We start from the raw sequence: 12,589 nt of genomic DNA, 5'->3' as shown, positions 1-12,589 counted from the left end.
GGAGCAGGTTGAGAAGTGAGGTCTGAAAAGGGACTTCCGGAGCCACCAGCCAGGCAAACGGAGAGGCCATAGAGTCTAGTCACCAAAGTGAGGCTGCTGAGGGCCAACAGTAGAGAAATGGAGAGGAAACCATTACCTCTGCAGCCAAGTGTCCAGTGACAGGGAGGGTGCTGATGCCCAGGAGTCAGGAGGGAGTTGTGGATGCATCCCAGACGACAGCAAGGACATGCCAGAGCCTGCAGGCATATCTGCACCTACTTGTCACCACATCAAAGCACAGCACCCTTGCAAGAGGAGAGACTGCTGCTCCCTTTCCACTTTCAAACCCTCTCTCAAGTTACTCTTTTGGTCAATTCTACCTCGGAACTTTTACATACTGTCCATGGGGTTCTCAAGACAAGAATACTGAAGTAGTTTGTCATTCCCTTCTCCAGTGGACCACGTCTTGTCAGAACCCCATGAACAGAAATAAAAACAGGACACTGAACAATGAGCTCCCCAGGTCAGTAGGTGTCCAAAATGCTACTAGAGATCAGTGGAGAAATATCTTCAGAAAGAATGAAGGGAAGATGCCAAAGCAAAAACAACACCCAGTGGGGGATGAGACTGGTGATGGAAGTAAAGTCCGGTGTTGTAAACAGCAATATTGCAAAGGAACCTGGAATGTTAGGTCCCTGAATCAAGGCAAATAGGAAGTGGTCAAACAGGAGACGGCAAGAGTGACCATCGACATTTCCAGAATCAGCAAAGTAAAATGGACCTGAATGGGTGAATTTAACTCAAGTGACCATTATATCTATTACTGTGGGTAGGAATCCCTTAGAAGAAATGGAGTAGCCTTGATGGTCAACAACAGAGCCTGAAATGCAGTACTAGGATGCAATCTCCGAAAGGGCAGAACGATCTCTGTTCGTTTCCAAGCCAAACTATTCAATATCATGATAATCCAAGTCTACGCCCCAACACGTAATGCTGAAGAAGCTGAAGTTGAACGGTTCTATGAAGATCTACCCGGCCTTCTAGAGTTAACACCCCCAGAAGATGTCTTTTTCATTATAGGGGCCTGGAATGCAAAAGTAGGAAGCCAGGAAGGACCTGGAGTAACAGGCAACGTTGGCCTTATAGCACAGAATGAAGCAGGACAAAGGCTAAGCGAGTTTTGGCAAAAGATTGCACCAGTCTCAGCAGACACCCTCTTCCAGGAACACAAGAGAAGACTCTACACATGGGCATCACCAGAGGGTCAATACTGAAATCAGATTGATTATGTGCTTTGCAGCCAGAGAGGGAGAAGCTGTATAGGTCAGCACAAACAAGACGTGGGGCTGACTGTGACTCTGATCATGAACTCCTTATTACCAATTTCAGACTTACCTTGAGGAAAGTAGGGAAAACCACTGGACCATTCAGATATGACCTAAATCAAGTCCCTGTGATTCGATTACACAGTGGAAGGGAGAAATAGATTCAAGTGATTAGATCTCATAGAAAGAGTGCCTGAAGGACTATGGACAGAGGTTCATGACATTGTACACGAGGCAGGGATCACGGCCATCCCCAAGGAATAGAAACGCAAAAAGGCAAAATGGTTCTCTGAGGAGGCCTTACAAACAGCTATGAAAAGATGAGAAATGGAAGGCAAAGTAGGAAAGGACAGATATACTCATTTGAATGCAGAGATCCAAAGAAAAGCGAGGAGAGGTAAGAAAGCTTTCCTCAGCGATCAATGCAAAGAAATAGTGGAAAACAATAGAATGGGAAAGACGAGAGTTCTCGTTGAGAAAGTTCGAGTGACCAATTTTACACGCAGGAACTTTTCATGCAAAGAAAGGCACAATAAAGGGCAGAAATGGCATGGACCTAACAGAAGCAGAGGATATGAAGAAGAGGTGGCAAGAATACACAGCATAATACAGAAAGGATCTTCAGGACCCAGATAAACACGATGATCTGATCACTCCCCTAGACCCAGACATCCTGGAATGTGAAGTCAAGTGGGCCTTCGGAAGCATCACGACAAACAAAGCTAGTGGAGGTGATGGAATTCTAGTCGAATTATTTCCAATCCTAAAAGATGATGCTGTGAAAGTGCTGCACTCAGTAGGCCAGCAAATCTTTCCACAGGACTGAAAAAGATGAGTTTTCAATCCCAAAGGAGGGCTATAGCAAATAATGCTCAACTACTGCACAATTGCGCTCATCTCACATGCTAACAACTTAATGTTCAAAATTCTCCAAGCCAGGCTTCAACAGATTGTGAGCCATGAACTTCCAGATGTTAAGCTGGATTTAGAAAAGGCAGAGGAACAAGAGATCAAATTTCAAACCTCCACTGGACCAACGAAATGCAAGCGAGTTCCAGGAAAACATCTATTTCTGCTTTATTGACTACGCCAAAGCCTTTGTGTGGATCGCAACAAACGGTGGAAAATTCTTCAAGACATGAGAATACCAGACCACCTGATATGCCTCCTGAGACATCTGTAGGCAGGTCAAGAAGCAGCAGTTACACCTGGACATGGAAAAACAGACTGGCTCCATATCAGGAAGGAGTACATCAAGGCTATATATTGTCACCCTGCTTATTGATCTTATATGCAGAGTACTTCATGAGAAACGCTGTGCTGGAGGAAACACAAAGTGGAATCAAGATTGCCGGGAGAAATATCAATAACCTCAGATATGCCGATGATAGCACCCTTATGGCAGAAAGCATGAACAAAAGAGCCTATTGATGCAAGTGACAGAGGACATTGAAAAACTTGGCTTAAAACTGAACATTCAGAAAACTAAGATTATGGTATCTGGTCCCATCCCTTCTTGACAAATAGAAGAGGAAACAGTGACAAATAATATGTTGGTCTCCAAAATCAATACAGATGGTGATGGTAGCCACGAAATTAAGAGATGCTTGCTCCCTGGAATAAAAGGTATGAGCAGGCTAGACAGCTCTTTAAAAAGCAGAGGCATTACTTTGTCAAAAAAAAAAAAAAGGTCCCTCTAGTCAGTTCAGTTCAGGTCAGTTTAGTCGCTCAATCATGTCCGACTGTTTGTGACCCCATGAATCACAGCATGCCAGGCCTCCCTGTCCATTGCCAACTCCTGGAGCTCACCCAAACCCACGTCCATCGAGTCGGTGATGCCATCCAATCATCTCATCCTCTGTCGTCCCCTTCTCCTCCTGCCCGCTATCGTTCTCAACATCAGGGTCTTTTCCAATGAGTACACTCTTCACACGAGGTGGCCAACGTATTGGAGTTTCAGCTTCAACCTCAGTCCTTCTAATGTACACCCAGAACTGATCTCCTTTAGGATGGACTGGTTGGATCTCCTTGCAGTCCAAGGGACTCTCAAGAGTCTTCTCCAACACCACAATTCAAAAGCATCAATTCTTCGGCGCTCAGCTTTCTTCACAGTCCAACTCTCACATCCATACATGACCACTGGAAAACCATAGCCTTGTCTAGACGGACCTTTTTTCGCAAAGTAATGTCTCTGCCTTTTGATATTGTGGCTAGGTTGGTCATAACTTTCCCTCTAAGGAGTAAGCGTCTTTCAATTTCAGGGCGAGAGTCACCATCTTCAGTGATTCTGGAGCCCCCCAAAATAAAGTCTGACACTGTTTCCACTGTTTCCCCGTCTATTTGCCACGAGGTGATGGGACCAGATGCCATGACCTTAGTTTTCTGAATGCTGAACTTTAAGCCAACTTTTTCACTCTCCTCTTTCACTTTCATCAAGAAGTGTTTTAATTCCTCTTCACTTTCTGCCATATGGGTGGTGTTATCTCCATCCCTGAGGTATTGATATTTCTCCCAGCAATCATGACTGCAGCTTGTGTGTCTTCCGGCCCAGGGTTTCTCATGATGTGCTCTGTATATAAGTTAAATAAGCAGGGGGACAATATACAGCCCCGACGTACTTCTTTTCGTATTTGGAACCAGTCTGTTGTTCCATGTCCAGTTCTAACTGTTGTTCCTGAGCTGCATACAGATTTCTCAAGAGAAAGGTCAAGTGGTCTGGTAATCCAATCTCTTTCAGAATTTTCCACAGTTTATTGTGATCCACACAGTCAAAGGGTTTGGCATAGTCAATAAAGCAGAAATAGATGTTGTTCTGGAATTTTCTTGCTTTTTTGATGATTCAGCGGACGTTGGCAATTCCATCTCATTCAGGTTTGTCCTCAGTCAAATCCTTTATGATTATACAACGTAAATGAGAAATAGATTAAAGGGACTAGATCTGATAGACAGAGTGCCTGATGATCTATGGACGGAAGTTCGTGACTGAAGACCATCCCCATGGAAATGTAATGCAAAAAAAGGAAAATGGCTGTCTGAGGAGGCCTTACAAATAACTATGAAAAGAAGAGAAGTGAAAAACAAAGGACAGAATGAAAGTAATTCCCATTTGAATTAGAGCTCGAAAGAATAGCAAGGAGAGATAAGAAAGCCTTCCTCAGCGATCAATGCAAAGAAATAGAGGAAAACCACAGAATGGGAAAGATTAGAGATCTCTTCAAGAAAACTAGAGTTACCAGGGGAACACTTCATGCACAGATGGGCTCGATAACGGACAGAAATGATAGGGACCTAGCAGAAGCAGAAGCTATTAATAAGAGGTCGCAAGAATACACAGAACTGTATATATCTATATCTATATATCTATATCTTCAAGACGCAGATAAGCACAGTGGTACGATCACTCACCTAGAGCCAGACATCCTGGAATATGAAGTCAAGTGGGCCTTACAGAGCATCACTAGGAACAAAGCTAGTGGAGGTGCTGGAATTCCAGTTGAGCTATTTTGAAATCCTGAAGGATGATGCTGTGAACGTGCTACACTCAATACGCCAAAAATTTTGGAGAACTCCGCAGAGGCCACAGGACTGGCAAAGGTCAGTTTTCATTCCAATCCCAAAGAAAGGCAGTGCCAAAGAATGCTCAAACTACCGCACAATTGCACTCATCTCCCACGCTAGTAAATCAAGGCTCAAAATTCTCCAAGCCATGCTCCAGCAATATGTGAACTGTGAACTTCCGGATGGTGAAGCTGGTTTTAGAATAGGCAGAGGAACCGTCCAGTCGAAGCTATGGTTTTTCCAGTAGTCATGTATGGATGTCAGAGCTGGAGTAGAAAGAAAGTTGAGCACCAAAGAATTGATGCTTTGAAACTGTGATGTTGGTGAAGACCCTCGAGAGTCCTTTGGACTGCAAGGAGATCCAACCAGTCCACCCTAAAGGACATCAGTCCTGCATGTTCATTGGAAGGACTGATGCTGAAGCTGTAACTCCAATAATTTGGCCACCTGATGCGAAGGACTGACTGATTAGAAAGACCACCCTTATGGCAGAAAGTGAAGAAGAACAAAAGAGCCTCTTGATGAAAGTGAAAGAGGAGAGTGAAAAAGTTGGCTTAAAGCTGAACGTTCAGAAAACTAAGATCATGGCATGTGGTCCCATCACTTCATGGGAAATAGAAGGGGAAACAGTGCAAAGAGTGTCAGACTTTATTTTGGGGGGCCCCAAAAGCACTGTTGATGGTGACTGCAGCCACAAAATTAAAAGATGCTTACTGCTTGGAAGGAAGGTTATGGCCAACCTAGATAGCATATTTAAAAGCAGGGACATTACTTTGCCAACAAAAGTCCGTCTAGTCAAGGCTATGGTTTTTCCAGTGGTCATGTATGGATGTGAGATTCGGACGGTGAAAAAGCTGAGTGCCGCAGAATTGATGCTTTTGAGCTGTGGTGTTGGAGAAGACTCTTGAGTGTTCCTTGGACTGCAAGGAGATCCAGTCAATCCATTCTAAAGGAGATCAATCCTGGGTGTTCATTGGAAGGTCTGATGCTCCGGCTGAAACTGCAGTCCTTTGGCCATCTCATGCGAAAAGTTGACTCATTGGAAAAGACCCTAATGCTGGGTAGGATTGAGGGCAGGAGGAGAAGGGGATGACAGAGGATGAGATGGTTGGATGGCATCACTGACTCAATGGATATGGGTTTGGGTAAACTCCGAGAGTTGGTGATGGACAGAGAGGCCTGGTGTGCTGCAATTCATGGGGTCGCAAAGACTCGGACACGATTGAAAGACTGAACTGAACTTAACTGATGCTGGGCAAGATCAAATGTGGGAGGAGAAGGGGACAACAAAGGACAGGTTGGTTGGATGGCATCACCAACTCAATGGACATGAGTTTGAGTAAACTCTGGGGCGTTGGTGATGGACTAGGAGGCCTGACTTGCAGCAGTCCATGGGCTCGCAAAGACTCGGACATGACTGAAAGACTGAACTGAACTGAACTGATGCTGGGAAGGACCAAAGGTGGGAGGAGAAGGGGACAACAAAGGACAGGTTGGTTGGATGGCATCACCAACACAATGGACATGAGTTTGAGTAAACTCCGGGGTGTTGGTGATGGACAAGGAGGCCTGACTTGCAGCAGTCCATGGGCTCGCAAAGGATCGGACACAACTAAGCCACTGAACAGACTGACTGAACTCAAAATCAAAGAAAGGGATTCTGGGAAATGTAGCTCCAGACTAGGCAAATTAACACAGCGGAGCACAGAGCACTTGACTTACTAAACCCTTCTGCTTCACTTAGTAGGGTGAACTGAGCTTTGAAAAACCGACCTGACTGATAAAGAGACTTTGGACAAGTCTGCAGTGAGGAGACTTTTAGTCACTGCTTTAATTTTCCATCGTACGAATCTGCACTAGAAACAGTCTGGATGTCATTTTCCCCACCTGTCTTGCAGTCAGAACGTAACCATGGGACCTAGGCTCAATCAATTAGACGCACCCAGATGGTACCCAGGCTCAGCCAATCAAATACATCCAGATGGCACTTAAGACCAATTAGGTACAGCCACATGAAATGTAGGCTTAGCCAATGGATACACTTACAGGTGAAAGCAGTGCAACTGGGTTCTGATGCATAGAATTCAATCTAGACGAGGTGGAAGGGACATAAGCCATGTCACTAGTGACAGCCACTGTGTCTGGAGCCAGTGGTAGTGACAGTTCAGTTCAGTCACTCAGTCCAGTCCGACTCTCTGCGACCCCATGAACTGCAGCATGCCAGGCCTCCCTGTCCATCACCAACACCTGAAGTTCACCCAAACCCATGTCCATTGAGTTGGTGATGCCATCACACCATCTCATCCTCTGTCATCCCCTTCTTCTCCTGCCCTCAATCTTTCCCAGCATCAGGGTCTTCTCCAATGAGTGACAGAAGATCCTGCACTCAAACTCTATATTGTTCATGGCTGTCTCTCCAGCCATCCCTCTCAGAAATCTCAGTCACTTAATATCCTTTAATAAGTTTCTTTCCTGCTCAAAGTTACCTCTAATGAATTCTATTCTTTCCAGTAGAAAGCTGACACCCCTCTAACTTCATTTAACCATCTAGCCTCTTTCCAAAACTAGATAAAATAAGGAACAATGTCCACCCCCATGGGCAGTGGAGTCAGGGAGATGCATTTTGTCAAATTACTATGGTGCCACAGACTCTGGGCCAGTGTCACCTGTGAGGGGGTCACTGACCTGGGTTGTGAGTCGGGTAGACCCATCTGAATCCTGGCTGTGGTGCTGACTGGCCTGTTGTGTGACATTGCGCATATCACTTTCCTCATCTCGAGAAATGACTGTGCTTAGTGTTGCCTCCTGGGGATATCATAGAGACCAAAAAATTCCTCTACGGAGCAATCTCTCAACCACACAGCTCAGCATGTTGGACACACCCACACCAGTGATGATAAAAGGAATAAGAGTGACCTTTCTTTTGCTGGATTAAAGAAAATAAATAATAATAGAGGTGGTGTCCTCATGTAGTCCAAGATGAAGATGGTCTGTGAATGCTGCAGTTTAGAAAAGTTACATGTTTTTGGTTTTATATTTTTTAGTTTTCTATTTTTTTTATTATATTTATTTTAATTGGAGGCTAATTATGGTACAATATCGTAGTGGTTTTGCCATGCATTGACATGAGTCAGCCACGGGTGTACATGGGTTTCCCATCCTGAACCCCCTCACCCCAATTCCATCCCTCTGGGTCATCCCAGTGCACCAACTCTGAGCACCCTGTCTCATGCATTGCACCTGCACTGGAGGTCTGTTTCACATATGAAAATATACATGTTTCCATGTTATTCTCTGAATCCATCCCAGACTTGCCTTCTCTCACAGAGTCCAGAAGACTCTTCTATACATCTGTGTCACTTTTCCTGTCTTTCACATAGGGTTATCATCACTATCTTTCTGAATTCCGTGTGTGTGTGTGTGTGTGTGTGTGTGTGTGTGTGTGTGTGTGTGTGTGTTATTGGTGTTTTTCCTTCTGGCTTACATCGCTCTGTTTAATAGGGTCCGGTTTCATCCACCTCGTTAAAACTGGTTCAAATGCATTGTTTTGAATGGCTTAGTAATATTCCATTGTGTATATGTACCACGGCTTTCTTAGCCATTCGTCTGCTGTTGTACATCTAGGTTGCTTCCATGTCCTGGCTATTATAAACAGTGCTAGGGTGAACATTGGGGTACACGTGTCTCTTTCAATTCTGGATTCCTCGGGGTGTATGCCCAGCAGTAGGACTGCTGAGTCATATGGCAGTTCCATTTCCAGGTTTTTAAGAATCTCCACACTGTTCACTATAGTAGCTCTAATAGTTCGCATTTCCATCAACGGTGTAAGAGGGTTCCCTTTTCTCCACACCTTCTCCAGGATTTATTGTTTGTAGACGCTTGGATAGCAGCCATTCTGACTGGTGTGAGATGGTACCTCATTATGGTTTTGCTTTGCATTTCTCTGATAATGAGTGATGTTAAACATCTTTTCAAGAGTTTGTTAGCCATCTGTATGTCTTCTTTGGAGAAATGACTGTTTAGTTCTTTGGCCCCTTTTTTGATTGGCTCGCTTATTTTTCTGGAATTGAGCTGCAGGCGTTGCTTATATAGTTTTGAGATTAATTCATTGTCAATTGCTTCGTTTGCTATAATTTTGGCCCATTCTGAAGGCAGTCTTCTTCCCTTGCTTATAGTTTCCTTCACTGTGCAAAAGCTTTTCAGTTTATTTAGGTCCCATTGGCGTATGTTTGCTTTAATTTCCATTACTCTGGGAGGTGGGTCATAGAGGATCCTGCTGTGATTTCTGTCAGAAAGCGTTTTGCCTGTGTTTTCCTCTAGGAGTTTTCTACTTTGTGGTCTTACATTTAGATCTTTAATCCATTTTGAATTTATTTTTGTGTACGGTGCTAGAAAGTGTTCTAGTTTCCCTCTTGTACAAGTGCTTGACCAGTTTTCCCAGCACAACTTGTTAAAGAGATTGTCTTGTCTTCATTGTATATTCTTGCCTCCTCTATCAAAGATAAAGTGTCCATAGGTACGTGGCTTGGACCTCTGGGCTTGCAATTTTGATCCATTTATCTATATTTCTGTCTTTGTGCTAGAACCACGCTGTCTTGATGACTGTAGCTTTGTAGTACAGCCTGAAATCAGGCAGGGTGATTCCTCCAGGTCCATTCCTCTTTCTCAAGATTGCTTTGGCTATTCGAGGTTTTTTGTAATTCCATACAAATTGTGAAATTATTTCTTCTATTTCCCTGAAAAATACCGTTGGTGGCTTGATAGGGATTGCATTGAATCTATAGATTGCTTTGGGTAGTATACTCATTTTCACTATATTGATTCTTTCACTCCATGAACATGGTATATTCCTCCATCTATTTGTGTCCTGTTTGACTTCTTTCACCAGTGTTTTATAGTTTTCTATATGTATATATAGGTCTTTTGTTTCTTTAGGTAGATATATTCCTCAGTATTTTATTGTTTTCATTGGAGTGGTGAATGGAATGGTTTCTTTAAGTTTTCTTTCAGTTTTCTCCTTGTTAGTGTATAGGAATGCAAGGGATTTCTGCGTGTTCATTTTGTTTCCTGCAACTTTACTATATTCATTGATTAGCTCTAGTAATTTTCTGGTGGAGTGTTTAGGATTTTCTCTGTAGAAGATCATGGCATCTGCAAACAGTGAGTGTTTTACTTCTACTTTTCCAATCCGGGTTCCTTTTATTTCTTTTTCTGCTCTGATCGCTGTGGCCAAAACTCCCAAAACTATGTTGAATAGGAGTGGTGAGAGTGGGCACCATTGTACTGATCCTTACTTTAGGGGCATTGCTTTCAATTTTTCACCATTGAGGATAATGTTTGCTGTGGGTTTGTCGTATATATCTTTTATTATGTTGAGATTTGTTCCTCCTATGCCTGCTTTCTGGAGGGTTTTGGTGATAAATGGATGTTGAATTTTGTCCAACGGTTTCTCTGCATCTATTGAGATAATCACATGATTTTTATTTTTCAATTTGTTAATGTGGTGTATTATGTTGATTAGTTTGTGGATATTGAAGAATCCTTGCATCCCTGGGATAAATCCCACTTGGTATTGGATATTGAAGAATCCTTGCATCCCTGGGATAAATCCCACTTGTATGATCGTTTTAATATGTTGTTGGATTCTGCTTGCTAGAATTTTGTAAAGGATTATTGCATCTATGTTCATCAGTGATATTGCCCCATGGTTATATTTATTTATTTATTTATTTATTTATTTATTTATTTATTTATTTATTTATTTTCGTGGCATCTTTGTCTGGTTTTGGTATTAGGGTGATGGTGGCCTCATAGAATGAGTTTGGAAGTTTCCCCTCCTCTGCAATTTCCTGGAAGCATTTGAGTATGATAGGTATTAGCTCGTCTCTCAATTTTTGGTAGAATCCAGCTGTGAAGCCGTCTGGTCCTGGGCTTCTGTTTGCTGGAAGATTACTGATTACCCTTTCAATTTCCGTGCTTGTGATGGGTTTGTTAGGATTTTGTTTTTCTCCCTCGTTCAGTTTTCAGAAGTTGTACTTTTCTAAGAATTTGCCCACTTCTTCCAAGTTGTCCATTTTATTGGCATATAGGGGTTGATAGTAGTCTCTTATAATCCTTTGTATTTCTGTGTTGTCTGTTGAGAACTCTCCATTTTCATTTTTAATTTTGTTGATTTGATTCTTCTCCCTTTGTTTCTTGATGAGTCCGGCTAATGGTTTGTCAATTTTATATATCTTCTCAAAGAACCAGCTTTTAGCTTTGTTGATTTTTGCTCCGGTCTCATTTGTTGCTTTTACATTTATTTCTGCTCTATTATATGATTTCTTTCCTTCTACTAAGCCTGGGGTTCTTGAATTCTTCCTTCTCTAGTTGCTTTAGGTGTAGAGTTAGGTTATTTGTTTGACTTGGTTCTTCTTTCTTGAGGTAAGCCGCTTTTGCTATGAACCTTCGCCTTTGCACTCATTCTACAGCGTCCCATAGGTTTTGGGTTGTTGCGTTTTCATTTTCATTTGTTTCTATGCATATTTTGATATCTTTTTGGATTTCCTCTGCGATTTGTTGCTTATTTAGCAGCGTGGTATTCAGCCTTCATATGTTTGAATTTTAAATAGTGTTTCTCTTGCAGTTGACATCTAGTCTCAGTGTACTGTGGTCAGAAAATATGCTTGGAATGATTTCAAGGTTTTTTGAATCTACCAAAGCTGGACTTATGGCCGAGGATGTGATCTGTCCTGGAGAAGTTTCCATACGTACTTGAGTAAAAGGTGAAACCCATTGTTTTGTGGTGAAATGTCGTATCGATATCAATTATGTCTAACTGGTCCATAGTATCATTTAAGGTTTGTATTTCCTTGTTAATTTTCTGTTTACTTGATCTATCCATAGGTGTGAGTGGGGTAGTAAAGTCTTCCACTATGACTGTGTTATCATTAATTTCCCTTTCATGCTTGTTAGCCTTTGCCTTACATATTGTGGTTCTCCTATGTTGGGTGCGTATGTATTTACAATCGTTATATCTTCTTCTCGGATTGATGTTTTGATCATTATGTAGTGTCCCTCTTTGTGTCTTTTCACAGGCTTTATTTTAAAGTCTATTTTGTCTGATATGTGTATTGCTACTCCTGCTTTCTTCTGGTCTCGACTTGCTTGGAATACCTTTTTTCCAGCCCTTCACTTTCAGTCTCTATGTGCCCCTTGTTTGGAGGTGGGTCTGTTGTAGACAACATAAACAGTGGTCTTGTTTGTGTATCCTTTCAGCTAGTCTTTGCCTTTTGGTTGGGGCACTCGACCCATTTACATTTAAGGTAACTGTTGATAAGTATGATCCTGTTGCCATTTGATTTGCTGTTTTGGGTTCGAGTTTATACAACCTTTCTGTGTTTCCTGCCTAGAGAAGATCCTTTAGCATTTGTTGAAGAGTGAAAAGAAGAGTTGGGAATAGATGTCTCTACAGTATCTTCATTAGTCCGAGGTAATAAGAAGAAGCATGTTAAAGCAAGGGGTAATGTGGATGATCAAAACTCTGACTTTCATCCTGAAACTTGAGGACAGAGTGTATTTTCAGCCTGCACAAGTTTAAATGTGCCATTCATACGAAAGCCTTCTACCATCCAGATAGCTGCTGAAACAAGTGCCCCAACTTGAAATGATTTCTCTTCTCCATCGTAAATATCAGTTAGACCACAGGAGCATACTGTGATACATCAATCTGCAGCTGCTTTAGGTGT

This window comes from Giraffa tippelskirchi, chromosome Y, assembly GCF_054371585.1.
Source record: "Giraffa tippelskirchi isolate mGirTip1 chromosome Y, T2T-mGirTip1v1.2.pri, whole genome shotgun sequence".
In the NCBI taxonomy this organism is placed as follows: Eukaryota; Metazoa; Chordata; class Mammalia; order Artiodactyla; family Giraffidae; genus Giraffa; species Giraffa tippelskirchi.
Note: the sequence above shows the minus strand (reverse complement) of the source record.